Consider the following 16,191-nt stretch of genomic DNA (forward strand, 5'->3'; position numbering starts at 1 on the left):
CTTTAGTTGATGTATTTAATAATGATTGAGCATCCCATTGGCTTTTCGTATACAAGTCGTTTGTAAAGTCATGCGTAACTATGAACACAATTTTATGAAACACCCCCCTGGTCTTTGTTCAACATCAGACAATATACCAACGGCACTACATGCTCCTCATAAGTCATGTGGATGGTCCACAGTTAGAAGAAAATAGATGGCACCATGTTGAAGGTTCCATCATCAAACCAACTCTTTGCCATGGACAGCACCTACAAACAATCCTCACCATGGTTGTTTGTATGTACAAACTTGATCGCTGGTGGAGAGGACAGTTGCGTAGCGCTTCTGATGTATTCACTTCCGAGGGAGTGCAACAACATCCCTCTTATTGTTGGCCTTGCACAAGCGGAAAGCCTGGCTCTCCAGCTCAAGGAATTCCTGCCTCAGCTGGGCAAAAAAATGCTCTGGAGTCGGCGTCGAAGGAAAACGGATTTTCCTAGTTGGCACACCTCCTATAAAATAAAAGATTGAGTAAACAAATTATTTTACCTATCTTCCCAATGATAGATGAATATAGTGAACCAATAACATGAACATAATCACTAAATATTCAATTTCAAATGCATAGAAAACACTATGAACATGACTGACAAAGAAAGCGGACAAAATATACAGTTCCTCAGGTAGACAAAGAAACATCCCTTCACTGCTATTATGTACAAATGTGTGGAACAGGTGTCACATGCATATTCACCTGTTCTACACATTTTTACATAATAGCAGTGAAGGGATGTTCCTTTGTTTACCTGAGGAACTGTATATTTTGTCCGCTTTCTTTGTCAGTCATGTTCATAGTCAAACAACCCCTGGTTCCCCATTGTGTTTTTAACTGATGTGACCAATGTTGCTATTTCCTCTTTGTGTTCTGTGCTGTGATCACTACAAACTGCCCCAGCAATGTCACTAATAGCACGTTTGAAGGCATCCAGATAGGTTACGGCATCACCAGCGCCTACTTCTACAAGACCAATGCTGATCTGCTCTTTATCAGGTAACGTCACCTGGCAGCCTTGGTAGTGCCGGTGGAACGTTGTCGTTTTATCTGAGTGAAGGGTATTACCCTGAAGGTTGGAAGGATCTCCTCACCTTCTTCCATATACTCCATAATTTGAGTCTGCGCTACAAATTTTGTTTCGTTTAATATTCTATAAAGATTTCTGTGTGACGGCAGTTTATCAGGCAACTTTCCAAGTAGGTTTTTACAAATGGTTGTGATTACATTCACTACTTTTGACATAGATAAAGATGTTGGAAAGGCGTGAAGCATGAGGAGCTTGTACTTCTTGAAGAAGCAACAGAGGTCTTACTCGCAGCCGCAGCCAGCGAACTTGTACATATGGTGCAAGGTCCACAGCGATGTTCTAATGTCAGGAGTGGACAGGCAATGTGCCTGATGGTTGCCCCATTTGGGTAGTTGTGGCAGTAGACACTGCACGTTTTCAACTTTTCTTTGGTAAGGGCAACATATTCTGTATTTCCTGGGCACACATTCAACGATGAAAAAGTATTTACAAGGGATTTTACGTCCACAGAATCATTCAGATTGACACTGATGCCAGTGAAGAGAGGATGGTCAGCATCAACCACGTGCTGTTTTGTTTCACTTTCAGAACGTTACTTGCTTTGCCGTCATCATCTAGTAAAACAACAAGGGTTCTGCCTTATCGTCTCAAAGAGGACTTCTTTGATGTCTAGATCACTGCAGTTCTTCTTACATAGGGTATATTGTATGTTGCATTCCAGGCATCCATCCACATTCTCTATGTTGAAATAGGATGGGATAGGACAAAGGGCCATGATTGGCAGTATGCTTGAAATGTTCTGCAAAGGCCTATATCTAGGATAGACAATGAGGTCTCGATCAGGGGGGATGCCATCATCTCCTACAAACACTGCAGCAACTTCACCATGGTTGGGCAAGCTGTAGCGCCTTTGATCTGTTCCTTTTTTTATGACCATGGTGACAGTGGGTGGCTGGCAATTTGATGTCAGTGCTTTCTGGTTTACTTCTTCCCTCACCTTCATGCATATGGTTGTATGAAGCAGCATATGGGTTGATGTCAATAAGTTCCTCATGAATTGAATCCATAATGCTCTCGTGACAATGTTGATTCTGTGGTTGGGCCAGTCTGGTTTGTGTATATAGATTTGGCCATATTGGTGAAGTCCCGTTTGGGGTTGGGTGATGTGTGCCAGTCCTGTGATATATATCTTTGCCCATGAATACGAAAGCAATACGGTCCATGACCTGGTGGCGGGCCATCATTGCGCCCATTGACGCAAATGCAAATTATCTATTGTAACTACAAATGTGTTTGAGAAAGTTTTTTGATGTGTGGTCCTGTCCCCCTAGAAGATTTTGCAGTAATGAAGGGTAAGGTGATAGAGGCTGGAAGTCAACTTTCCCGTTGCAACAACAGTTACTTGGTTTATTTTTGAAACGTTTTGCATGATAATATGGGCATTCATGTGACATTGGTCCAAGAGAGAAACTGATAAATGAAGTGTGGTAACTTGGGGCACCATTCAAATTGGATCGATATGCAACGTTTCCTCGCACTTAGGTGGAATCCTGAGCAGGAGAATCACCTTAGATCTACGTTAACTCACCTGACTTTTAAGACACCGTCACCTTCAGATTTAATTCATCACAAATCGCATCCCTGATTCCAAAGTACTGATCCCGACCCATGGCCAGCACCTTCTTTATTTGTGTGGGCTCCCTATTGCCCGGGTCATTTATGAAAATGTCTTAGACCGCATTTCCTCCTCCCTTGACCACGACGTTCCCCTTCAAGAACTCTCTCACTCTCTGGTCAGTCGTAGCCTGTGTCCGACGTTGATGAAACCCCTCAACCAGATACATGTACATCATACCCATTTTTCCGCTACGAAGAGCCCCACGCCCAGTCGAGCTTGACGCCATTATTAATATTATTTTAGGCTAAAATTTAGTGTAGTAGATCTACTGTAGACTACAAGTATCGGTTAGGCTATAGGCTATTTGGTACGATTTTAACCAAGTGAACGTTATCCAACCAATCAATTAATTCTGTACCACATTTTTGATACGATAAACAATTTTGTGAATCTTTTATTTTATAAAAAGAGGTACATTTATTTTAATACTGCAAATGTAGCTAATACTCTAAACCTAGAATATTTACCTTTATTCTGCTCTGCAACATTAATTCAGCTACTTGCTATCTTTCGATAGTTTGGGGCTGTAGCTAGGGTAGTTCCTTCGCAAATGGCCATTCTTCCTATATGCGAAACAGACTGGTAACTAGGATTGAACGGTCTAAAATATATGTGGCATTATGTGGCCACGAAAATTATTATTGGCATAATTAGCCATATACGCTGGATTAGCAGGAGAAGCCACCGGTCTTCCCACTTGATATGGCTTTGTTTTTTTCATTGATTTAACACCAGACTTTTTCCTTCTGGCTGCCACTCTGGCTTGAGCAGAACAATTTTTCTTGTCATCCTCACTATCTTTAGCTAGTTTGCGGAGGTTTTCATTCCGGCTTTTATTCAATGCATAAGTGGCATCGCCAAAGACATAATCATAATTCAAATTGAGAACCTCTATGAATTTATCCATTGCATCAGCTGCTTCATCCTTATCATGTATCAGGAATGTGCCTCCTTTAGATGAGAACAGTTCTTGCACTTGAACATCTCCTGTGAATATCTTCCCCAGTTATTTTGACCAGTAGAAAAATATATTTTTTCACTATTATTCACATGTTTTTTTTTGCTATTTCTTGAATAATTTTTTTTTTTAAACTGTTTTTCTAATATTTTTTCACTTTCCCCATTAAAACATAGCGATGCATCATCTTACCCGACATCCATTCACACATGCATACCTCTACAATCTTTAATATATCGATGACACAGGTTTCTTCTCTCTTTACCAATGAAATGTTAAGATTATTTGCACGAGTAAAACGATCACTATAGAGTACTGTATTGCTAAGGGCAAATTTGGAAATAACAGCATAGTAGTATGATGTTGGGCATAATATGTCAATTTTATTGGTGCCCTCGTGGGTCAGTTTCCAATGGGTTTTCCCGTTGTTGTGGACTTCATTGCCAGGGCAACTTCAATTGTTGCAAGATGATTCGCTTCTACGGCCAATCTGGATACCGTCCCTGCTGAAGGAAGACGCACAATGTTTTTTCCAGTCATTATCTCTAAAAAAACAAAGAATGTCTTTGAAGAAGTATTATGCCTAGATAACTTGGTATGGAAGATATCACAGAAAGGGTCTCAACAAATATCTACAAAGTGCATGCTTATTTCTTCGTATTTTCAGAAGTAATCAATGTGACATAATTTGACATAATACCAACAACAAAAATGCCATTCCAAATCCTTTCACAAATCACGGTAAGACGAATCTCGAGACGAAGGACGACCACGATCCTGGTATTCCTCCTCGACCGGGTAACAGTCCTGAGGGCGGCCCTTAGACTGGCCGACGTTCTTACGAGAAGAACCCGAACTCTTCGAACTTTTCTTACGAGGTCTGGAGGAAGGAACCGGCTTTTGGACATCGCGAAAAGCAACGGACAGGTCTCGAGCCTGCTTCTCACCAAAGTAGAATAGGTAGATACGTTGATTTATTGATGTAAATAACAAAAATGCCATTCCAAATCCTTTCACAAATCTTTCTTGGCCCTTCTGTGTTAATACAATGAAAAAGTCATGTAGGGGTGATCCACAAGGGAAAGAACTTTCAAATTTGGGAATGACCTGTTGTAGACAGACTGTTGAAATAATTTGTTCAGTTATACTGCGTGTACCGTGGAACAATGAACCCAGGTCACTATTAAAATCTTCAAAGTGAAAACATGAACTTGCAAATAATGGCCCAAGGGCTTCAACTTTGTGTATGTAGTGCAGTAAATTGTGGACATTAGAGCTACAGTGTCTTTTTCCATACAGTTCCTCTATCCTTAAACAAAAGTGTTTAAGTAATCTATCAGCTTTCCTCAAACATGTAGAGGATATGGAGTGTGAAAGCAGTATGAATGAGACCTCATTCAATAGTAAGAAATGTTGGAAATATTCATCATGGAGGATCCCGATGAGGCATGGGATGCTATAAAATAGAAGAAAAGATCTATACTCCGATGCCGTCCAGAACTTCAAATGGCTCCCAATACATCTTGCCATCCTGGATATACAGTGTGGTGGTGCTATTTGAGCAATACGTTCATCAACTTTGTCAATTTTTTTGAAATGTTAAAGGCTTCCTTATGATGGGACGAGTCAAACCACAATGAAACTAGCATTTTTACTACGCCTAATACAAGCCCGTGCATGTACTCTATTGCCACATTTTCTATAATATTAAATTTAGGGACAAAGAGAAACCAACTATGGCCTTTCACACTATTGACTGGTTTCCCACTTCTTTGGGCGTCATATGCTGACTTTTTGGTGTCCTCGTGGGTTCTCACCTCATGATGTCGGGAGCAATACCTCGGGAGGCAAACAGGTCGACGTCCAACCGACCCCAGGTCGAGAGGAGCGTCTGGAAAACTGCCGGATGGAGCGTCCACTCCGATGGCAGACACCGACCTCGAGAAAGGAAGTCTGCTATCAGATTCTCCCGACCGGGAATGAAAGAAGCTATCGGTGTAATGTCCAACTGACGACACCAACTCCATAGTTGCGCGGCCAACCGGTCCAGAGGAGCAGACCGGGTGCCACCCTGCCGGTTTATGTAAGCCGCCACAGTTACATTGTCCGTCAAAATCAAAACCGACCGACGAACAAACCGGATGGCAAAGTGATGGAGAACATAGATCACTGCCAAAAACTCCAGCACGTTGATGTGAGGCAACACCCGCAGATGTGACCAATCCCCCGACACCGTACCCCTATTGCAGTGGCCTGCTCGCCATGCTCTGGAGTGTTGACCTTGACACCTGAAAGATATGCATTTCAAGTCATTCAGTATATTTTAGCAAGTTCTAGTAATAACGGCTCCTGTACATCAGAAATCTGCTCACTAAAACTAGTGTTACAGGTTCCCTGCAGTGGAAATGCATCTTGACTCTTCTCTTTGAAGTGCCTGAACAATTCAACAATTAAAATTATTTAAAAAGGAAATAACAACTGAAATCTTACAGGCAAAGATGTGAAATCATAGTCATCATCAGGAGGGTGGTCTGTTTGAACAGGGGGTGAATGTTTCGATGAGACGGGTGTTCCCTCTCTTGAAGTCATCTAGCCACTGCAGCTTGTCAGCACCTAAAATATTAAAGAGGGTGACAATTACAGAGAAAAGTTTCCTTCTTCTTTTTCGGCGAACTGGCCGTCGATGTCTCCTTCTTCTCTTCTTCTGGAGAACATACTGTGTGTGGACTCCTGGGAGATAAAGGGTTGATATCCTTATGGATTTTTCTTCATGGATATTAGAATAAGTAATCGTAGCCGAGAACCTATTTAGTACATGTCGGTTTGAGGGTTTGTCTATAACAGGGGTAGGCAACGTATGCCTATGAATTTACCTAACTCCATTATCATTCTCTACATAAATTCTCTTATATCAACTGGCGAGATAACTTGGCGAGGCTACTATTGAAATACAGAGATTGCTGATTAAAGGTCCTCAGAGTCCCAGCTTGTTCGCTGCAAGTGCAGGTCTCTTTGCTTCGTCTTTTTGTGCATTACACTTGCCTCCTGTTAACGAATGAGTCTCGAGGACCTCCATTCCAAACACCCGTTCCATCAACGCATTAACCAGTGCCCTCTGTGATATTGAGGGCAGCATCCTAACCTCCTGTAGCGGTAGGTGGACTTCCCCTGTAGTTCTGGAGTTTAGCTGTCAAAATAAACCAAGGCATACATTTGATAACAATAAAAACCATCATCCATAACAAAGAACAAGAAGGGACAACTCGTCCTGTCTCTCCCACTTCTGTTATTATACCGATTCGTCTCATTATAACTCTTTGTCATAGCTCTAATTTTGTTCTTTATCTGGGTCCAGTCCGAGAATACCCGGCCGATTTCATGCTGTCACTCATCTCCTTGAACCCCTTTTCCCCACGTTTGGAAGGACGCTTAGAAGTCTGGTGGAGGAGCTCTCCCTGCCTCCACATCGATATCAAAAACTTCACCTCACCATCAGTCCAATGGGAATTGTTCACTTCCATAGTGAAAATATTAATCAAACAAATCACTCAAATACTACTAGATCTAGACAGATATCAGACAGGAAGAACGTGGTTTAAAAGAGCGCGGGTAACAATCCGGAAGTGCCGGAAGTCACGTGCCTAACATCACGATGTTACAACTGCGAGCATGTCTGCCGGTAAAGCGTAGTTGCCCTTGGTAACATCGCGGTCAGGCTCCGGTTTGGCATCTTTTGGCGTGTTTGGAAGACAGTGTAAATGCCCCTTCTTTGACGAGAGTACATAATTCTGCATTATCATTGATATTCTTGCGTTTATAAAGCGTCTTCACTCTTGGTTGCAGAGATGAGATGAAGTCTCAATGCCCAATGTCATTATCACTAAAAAGACAAAGCATGTCTTTGAAGAAGTAATATGCCTAGACAAATTGATATGGAAGATATCACAGAAAGGGTCTCAACAAATATGCATGCTTATTTCTTCGTATTTTCAGAAAGTTCATCCAATTACATGGCAGTGGAACACTGTCATCGATGCTTTCCAATATTAGCTGAATTGCTCTCATCAAGGTTATCACGTCTACTTCTTTCAATTCCCTTAGGGGATATCCTTTGAGTGTCACATTGATCAAATAATATTCGAAAGTAGGTACATGCATCCATCTCCAAATAAAAAATTGTGCCTTAATGGTGAGGAATAAATTATGTTCATACCTTCTATGCATGCATCAGAAACACTAAAAAATAAAGTATTGCTGATTAACTGGTAGTCTGATGTGAAATGCTTATCAAAATGTCTCCTACTCCTCTTCTTCTGTAGAACATTCTGTTTGTGGACTCCAAGGAGATGAAGAGTTGATGTCCTTATGGATTTTCCTTCATGGATATTAGAATAAGTAATCGTAGCTGAAAACCTATTTGGTACATGTCGGTTTAGCGGTAAGGGGTAGGCAACGTATGCCTATGACTTAATCCAACTCCATCATCATTCTCTACATATAATCTCTTTTTATATACCTCCCCTTTGCATGTCTTCCATGAGTTGTTTTTCTTGAGGAGTTAAAAGCTCAACAGGAATCTATTTCGGAGTACAAGTATTGCAAGGTGAAAGGGGGCTGGGTGAGAGTAATGTTGATAAATACAAGCGAAGATGATCTGCAAAAATTTGCTTGCCAAAGAGTTAAGATGCAAGCCATCAACAGCAAAGTCAAATTCCTGTGTAAAGTCAAATGCTTCACAATCGATCAACTGGCAAGATAACTACTATGAAAGTACAGAGATTGCTGATTAAAAGTCCTCAGAGTCCCAGCTTGTACGCTGCAAGTGCAGGTCTCTTTGCTTCGTCTTTTTGTGCATTACACAAAAAAGGTTTTATGGAAGCATAGCATAAGGTACATATGGTTACTTATTTTTTAGCACTAACTTTCCGAGCATTAGACATCTTCTCTCTAGCATGCCTATTAAAGTCGCTGTCTGAGTAACCGGGGAAGGTGGTGCAAGCAAAACCTTTAAGAGAAATAAACAGGGAAAATAACGTTATTTGTTACAAAATGTCAGTCTGCCAAAGGAGTGTTACATTTCTATAAATAGTTAGTCAATCCATTTGGCCCGAAAGAAAAGTTTCAACTTAGATGCAAGTAAATTTTTTTTTTGAGACTTATGCGATAGTCAATATGTATTTAACTTACGTACAACTGTAGGCACTCTGAAGCTAACTTCACCACACATATTATGATCACAATCGGACATTATATTCTCAACTTGGTTCTGATAATTCTAAGAATCAATTTAGTGTCATCAATTTTTACTTGCAATAGTACTCTCTACGTGGTTTCCTACAATATTCATTGAGGCCTGGATGAAAATTGCAGTAAAATGCAAAATACGGACAAAGGAAAATATATTTCAAAAAATCTGAACCTCCTGACTCTTTCACTCCCCATTTAGTTTTCAATCTATATAATAAAACGTTGCAAAATTACATCTAAACAGGTATCAATGTCATATTTTGTCTTCCACATAACCAATTAAACTTTAAAAAATAACATGTTATTAATTCAATTAAATAAAAAGATACATTAAAACCCTTGGATTAACTGACACATAAAGATTCCAAAGTAAAACCCTAATAAAACAAACAAGCAAAATTCATTCATATCTAACAGAAACAAAAATATAACCCCCCCCCCCCCCAGAATAATGACCAATTATACGATAAACATAACACCAAACAACATATCCCACTACAATCTTACCTCGATCTTTGTGCTTGGACTGGAATGTATGGTCACTCCTGACGTCCCATCTACCATCACCTCCATCCACACCAACTTCAGATCTTCATCTTTTCGCCTTACTTTATTCGCTGTGTTCCCCCACAACAAGACCTGACCAAAAACAAACAAAAAAATTAACAACTTTTGATTTTAAATCCATTAGAAAGTGAAGACCTTCTGCACCTCCCCCCCCCCCCCTCTCCCCCAACCACCCACAAACTCTTTGAATCTCGGCAAATAATGGACCATTTGACTTGAAAATTGGCCCAGTCAAAAATGATGTTGGGTAAAAAAAGGGAATTAATTAATTCAATGCAAGCCTCTTAAAAAAAAAAAACATTTAACATCTAAAATGTCCAGTCAATATGTAAATCAAAATAAACCACTTCTGCAAATACCTTGCTTTTTGCATTAATCCTTAACTGCCTCTCTGAGCTCTTCGTCTCTGACACATCTTGAACCATGAAGAATGAATTAGCCGTGAGCTTCTTCAAGGTTTCAGCCTCCTTGCTGAAAGACGATGCACAGAACATCTCCAGGCATTTCCTGCTCTGTGGCTCATAGACGCTACCCCTCAGGAAATGGTACTCCCTTTTCTTCCGCTCTTCAAATTCTTCAACCACTATCAATTTCAGAAGACCCATCCTAAAAAAAACATCACAAAAATAAATATTTTACAACAAAAACAAATTGTTAATGACCTCATACCACCAAACATATGATTTGAAATATAAACAGTCAATATTCAATATTTCAGAAATATGAGCAATCAAAACAATGTCAACAACTGTACTTGGACATTATGAATGACAAACCCACAAAGGCCACCTCCGTTTGTCTTCACAGTTGGAAGTCTAAACGACATGTCTTTGATGCCAGCAATTCTCACGTTTCACAATACACGTGCCTGTTGTCAACACTTTTGCATCTATGACATTATTGTACAAATTACAAATTTTCAATCTTGTTTATTTTCTGTTTTTGCCATTTGCTTGTTTTACTATTGAGAACATAGTGGTTGGGTATTTCTGTTGAATATGGGAGACATTTCTTGTGGAATTGTGTCAACGTTCCCGCTTAACGGCGAAGGCGGTCAAGGAAAGATGTTTTTGATGACCCAACAAGCAACCAAAATTTTTTTTTTTTTATGGGGGCTCTTTTCAGATTTTCCCTTTAAAAAATAGCCCTCAATTATTTTGCGGTGGCTATTTATACATGCTATCTCTAAGTAGGGGTAGGAGGAGTGTGGCGAACTCCTTAGTCAACCCCTAGTGTCAATCCCTGGTTCCCAAGGAATTGAACAAAAATCACAGATCTGGCTTTCAATAGAGAAGACCTGAAGGCCCTCAATGCATCAGTCAAAATCTGTGACCGCCTGACCCTGATTTTAGACGCCTCTTCAGTCACTTGTGACTCTGTCCAGTTAGTCATTGCCTCCTGCATGACCAGATCATTAAATTCCATGTTCTGGCAAGAAGAATTTGCTTTTTAGTAGCACCCTGTATTATACTCAGGGGACTTTTTTCACAATGATTTGTTAAAATAAGATGCAGGATGTTTGGAAAGTCATTGTGTCTCTCGGTGTGCACTCGCTCCCAAAGGCATTCCATGGCGTGCCTCGATAAAACTTCCTGATGATCCTCTTTAATCGCTGCCACTCTGCTATAGCTTCCGTGATGTCACAATTGTTCCTTGAAAGGACTGGCTAGAAGTGGTCTAGTAGTTTCTTGACCTCCTCATCTCCATGGCCAGTCAGATCCTCGGGCCAGTTCTTTGGATTGAGCGATGACACTGCATTCAGAACTACATCTTAGGTGAAACTCTCAAACCGGACCTTGAGGCATTAAAGAATAGGCTTGATGAGCTCCTTTTTCCACCTCCCACAACTGGCTTCCACCTCCTCGACGTGGGTGAGGTTCACTCCTTTGTACATTGTACCCTCCAAATGTCCTCTATCATCGCGTACCTTGGGTACATCACTTGTTGTCATCTCATCGAGTACCTGCTGTGTCATCTTAACTCCATCTACCACATCCGGTAGATTTACGTTGTCTCATTGGAAAAGGAGCGAAAGACATGACAGTTCTGTCAGCAAATCTGTGTAGAGAGCTGTATGCCAGACAAACTTGAAACTCTGGAGCTTCTTCAACCACCCTTTTGCTTTGGCAGCATCCTCCTTCTTGAAGTCTGGTCCTTGTTGACTTGAGACTTCATTCAGGTGTGCCATGACTGTCAGGTAATTCTTTCCTATCCATGCTGAGGTCTGTACACACTGCGAAAGTGTTGTTCTTCATGTTCATCAGGTCTCTTGTCAATTCTACTTCGTTATAGAATAGTTCGTACACTGTTGTCTTTGTTGAAGTTGAAGAAGTGGAGGACCCAGCAATGGCAGCTAGCTCCTGGCCTGAACCGGAATTGTCATTTACCACAGCTGCTGTTAAAATAAATTCCTTGTAATGTCCCCTCTTCTCAAAGGGTTCCACCAAATAAGATTGAATATCTTCATTTGCCATGATGTACAACTTACTTGGTTCCACTAAAATAACTAAATCTTTGACTTTCAGATAAACTGAATATCGATGCTGACTTGTACACTTGACTTGGGTCTATGCGCAGCGCATGCACCTGGACCGGCTATCCTTTTGCTGGGCCGAAAATTAGTGAAGATACATGGACAGATGTCGCTATACTCCAAACCATTTAAATGCACTCTGCTATTCATGTATTCACACATGTTGTGCCAAAACAGTTTCTTTACAAAATGTTTGTATTGTTCGATGGAGTTCAAATTTCCCCAAGTATCAAAAACACATAAGACACAGATTATATACAACAGAAAACAGAAAACACACACAAAATGGAAACATGTCTACAAATATAACAGAATTATTCAAAGTTACTCAATAGAAATTAATTGGGGAAACTTTGTATGTCTCTTTTTTTTCTGTTTGTTAAATAAAGTTTGCTTGTTCATTTTAGACCTATTTTAATGAACCCCATATGTGATGATTGCCTATAGGGGAAAGTATCACATTTAATTTTGTGGGTAGGATGTTTCTTGAGGGTGTGAACATGTGTGTGGGGATGTGTGTTTTGCTTGTGTGGATGAGTGTGTGTACGTGTGTGTGTGTATATGTGCACTGGTGTGGACTTTTTTTCCTTGTACCAGTAAAATAACCTCCGGATTTTTTTTATGGAGTGAATAACATGTACAATTGATTTATAAATTATGTTTATGTACTTTTAGTGTGTTGCTCAGCTATATATATACTGCAAATCAGTTTTTGTTAAATCATGTTTATGTATGAGCAATTAAAATTGAAAACATTTATTTATTTTATTCAATTGTATGTTCTTGTTTGTGATACATTTGGAGGAATAAACAAAATTACTACAAATTTTTAAAAAAGTGCTTTGTATAGAAAGGATGCGAGATGTCTTTGTTGTGCGATTGATATGTATCTTTTCTATCGTAAAACCAGAATTCTTAGAGCAGTGAAACTATGGCAAAAACTAAGCGTCTGACATTTTCATAGCAAGATGTTTTTGCAAATTGCAAATATTCAGTGTTGTGTCAGTTTTCATTTATGTCTTTTTGAATAATAGTTTGATAATCACTTATGTATGTTTCATGAGGGTTCTTTTAAATTCCTGACCCATATGTCCGTTATTCTTATGATGATAAAACTGTTACATTTTTGTTCGCTATGTTATATTTTTTTTAAGGTGTGGTTCTGCTATTAAGATATATAACTCCTTAAATTGTATTAATTTCTACTTTAAATGTATGAGTAAGTATGTTGCCTCCTTTTTTAAAGGAAAATAAGAATGATCTTTCCATTTTTTATTCTGCTTGTAATTTTACACTTAAGAATAACTCATACAGTAATCAAGAAATGCACTCATAAATATAATGGAATGACTGTAATAACTTTATATCATAAACCTTTTTGTTTGTAGTTTGATCATTTTTTTTTTTTATGTCAAAGATCTTTCTTACTGTCAACAATGATATTACATGCGGTTTGGATAAAAAAAAAATCTTTTCTATATTGTACACCTGTTTACTCAGTGATTTTGCTCTGTCCTGTGAACTCAATTTTTGTTTTAAATCACTATTTAAAATCACTATAGTCACCATGGAGTACAAAGTAAATTAAATTGGATAACATTTTCAAAATCTGTGCCTGCGCATAAATCCTTTACAAATAATGGGGTGAAATATATGTTATGAATATGAAAGACCTTTTTTTTTGGGGGGGGGGGGTGTTTGTATTTTCTTATGTCTTCCTTAAATTTGTAATGTGTATGACTGTATACATGTATACCTTCTTTTCCATGTTTATTTGCAAACATGCATACAAAATGACCATTATTATTTCATAATCTAGTTCTTAAAAGATGCAATCCTATTTATGTATGTGTGTGTAAAATTGCTTTTCATTACATGTACAGTTGGTACTATGATCTAACAATGAATATATTTGATTGTATATGTATATCCCAAAGAAATCATATTTCATTGTAATAGACAATGGTCCCACATTTTAAGTGGTAATGGGCAAAGCTGTTGAAATTGCTTTAGGTTGATTTTCGAAAGTCTTTGCGATCATGTAACATTTCAATGTATAAACATTGATGTATTCTAAACAAATGATTGGTAATACTGGAACTAGAAGAGTATTTGTTTTCAAAGCCTTTCTGAGTTGTAGGTTGGCAATTTTAATAAATTATATTTTTGTAAATTACAGAATTCGTTATATGTTTATGTGTTTTGTTTGTTTTTTAATTTTCTTCTTGCTTATATTAGTTGGTGAGGTATATGAATGATGGACATGTCCATTATTGTCTTCTTCTTTTTTTTTTTGGGGGGGGGGGTGATATCATAAATAATATCTTGAAATTGAAAAGCAATATATTCAAAAAGGCTTGTTGAAATCCCTAAATTAGTCATTTTTTATGTTTTCAGAGAAGCAGGATTTTTAAATTAAATCTCACCCAGTCTTTTGGAAGATCTTAAGAAATGACAAGTTTACATTTACCAGTCTGTTTGAGCTTTGGAGAGAAGGGGAGAAAGAGTTGGATGAAGAGAAAAGGGGGAAGGAGAGATGATGGGAGAGGAAAGGAGGGAAGAAGAGAAAGAGATGGGAAAAGAGGAAGGAAAAAAATGAAAGAGAAAGCGTGGGATTAGGAAGAAGAGAAAGAGAATTCAAAAAGAAATGGGGGGAAGAAGAGAAAGATAATGGAGAAGAGGAAGGGAGGGGAAAAGGAGAAAGAGTGGGATTAGGAAGAAGAGAAAGAGAATTAAAAGAGAAAGGGGATCATTAAATATGTGAAACCAAAAATAGGAGAGAATGATTGGGAGGTGGATAGAACACCTTGTAGAATAGTGAGTGAACCCTATACAATTTGGCCCGGGGGGGGGGGGGGGGGGGGGGGGGGGAGGGGGGGGGAGAGGGTGAAAATGCTCCATATCCCCCCCCCCCCTTTAGCAAAATAATTGAACAAAATAAGTGCTCACAGCTAAATTGTTTTTTACAAATTGGCCCCGCCCTCGCCTCTGGCTTGGTCCCCCCCCCCCCCCCCCCCCCCCCCCCCCGGTCAGAACTAGTGGCCCATTCAAGGTTCTGTAGACAGACATCAAAATCAGTTGTCCATCGTTGCCAGTAAATAATGCACATAGACAACGAAGTAAGCTGTTACTGCAAAAGTAGGCTTAAACTTGTAGATAACATCCAGCAAAACTCAACAATAATTAAAGAAGGGTGGAGTTAGCTGAACAAGAACAAGAAAGTTACACCATCAGATTGTTAGAAAATGGTCACATGCTTAAAAAGGCATGCCATTAACAAATCCTTTACCTGACACTCGGTCGTTATAACAAGTATTTAAAGTGATTTAAATAACAATCTTCAAGCACTAATTGGTGTGGGGGCTAGAAGCTCAGGGATTTTAGGCATTAAATAACCATCAGATGAGCATCCAGGGGCTTGCCTTTGTGACACTTGCAGGTCACTATTCCTTCTTTCTTTCTATCTTTCTTTCTATTTCTCATTAATATACCTTTTCAAATAAGCAGCCTGGGAGGAAGGCCTCCCCCCCCCCCCCCCCGATCCACAGTGAGTGCATCTGGAAAATTGCAGCTGATATCCACCCCCCCCCCCCCCCCACGATCCATGCATTGTTGATGATCTCCCCTACTTTTCACCCTTTTCTTTTCTTTTCTTCTTCCTCTTTTTGTTTTCCTTTAGCTCTCTTCTTTCCCTTTCCCTTCCCTCTCTCTTTTTTTTTTGGTGGAGGGGGGGGGGGGGGGGGGGCAGCAGCCTGGGAAGAAGGCCCTTTCCCACCCCAGCCCCCTCACCGATCTCCTTCTTTCCCCCCTTTTCTTTTCTCCTTCCTCCTTTTCTTTCCCTTTCTCTCTCTCTCTCTTTTTGCGAGGGGGGGGGGGGGGTCCCTGCTCGGGCCCACTGTATCCACGCCTGATTGTACAAGTCAATAATAAACGTTTTTCTCCTGCATTCTGACAGTTCAAGCTAAAACAAGTGTGCAAACCAATAAGTTGTTTCACATATTTGAGAACATTTATTGTAGGTTTAAGAAGAGACAAATAAGTTCAAGAAACTCTTTTCTCTTCAAGCAATGTTCCCTTTCCCTTCCCTTCCTTCTCTCTCTCTCTCTCTCTCTCTCTCTCTCTCTCTCTCTCTCTTGGGCTTGCT

Source organism: Strongylocentrotus purpuratus, unplaced genomic scaffold (genome assembly GCF_000002235.5).
Source record: "Strongylocentrotus purpuratus isolate Spur 01 unplaced genomic scaffold, Spur_5.0 spur5_scaffold_14, whole genome shotgun sequence".
Classification (NCBI taxonomy): domain Eukaryota; kingdom Metazoa; phylum Echinodermata; class Echinoidea; order Camarodonta; family Strongylocentrotidae; genus Strongylocentrotus; species Strongylocentrotus purpuratus.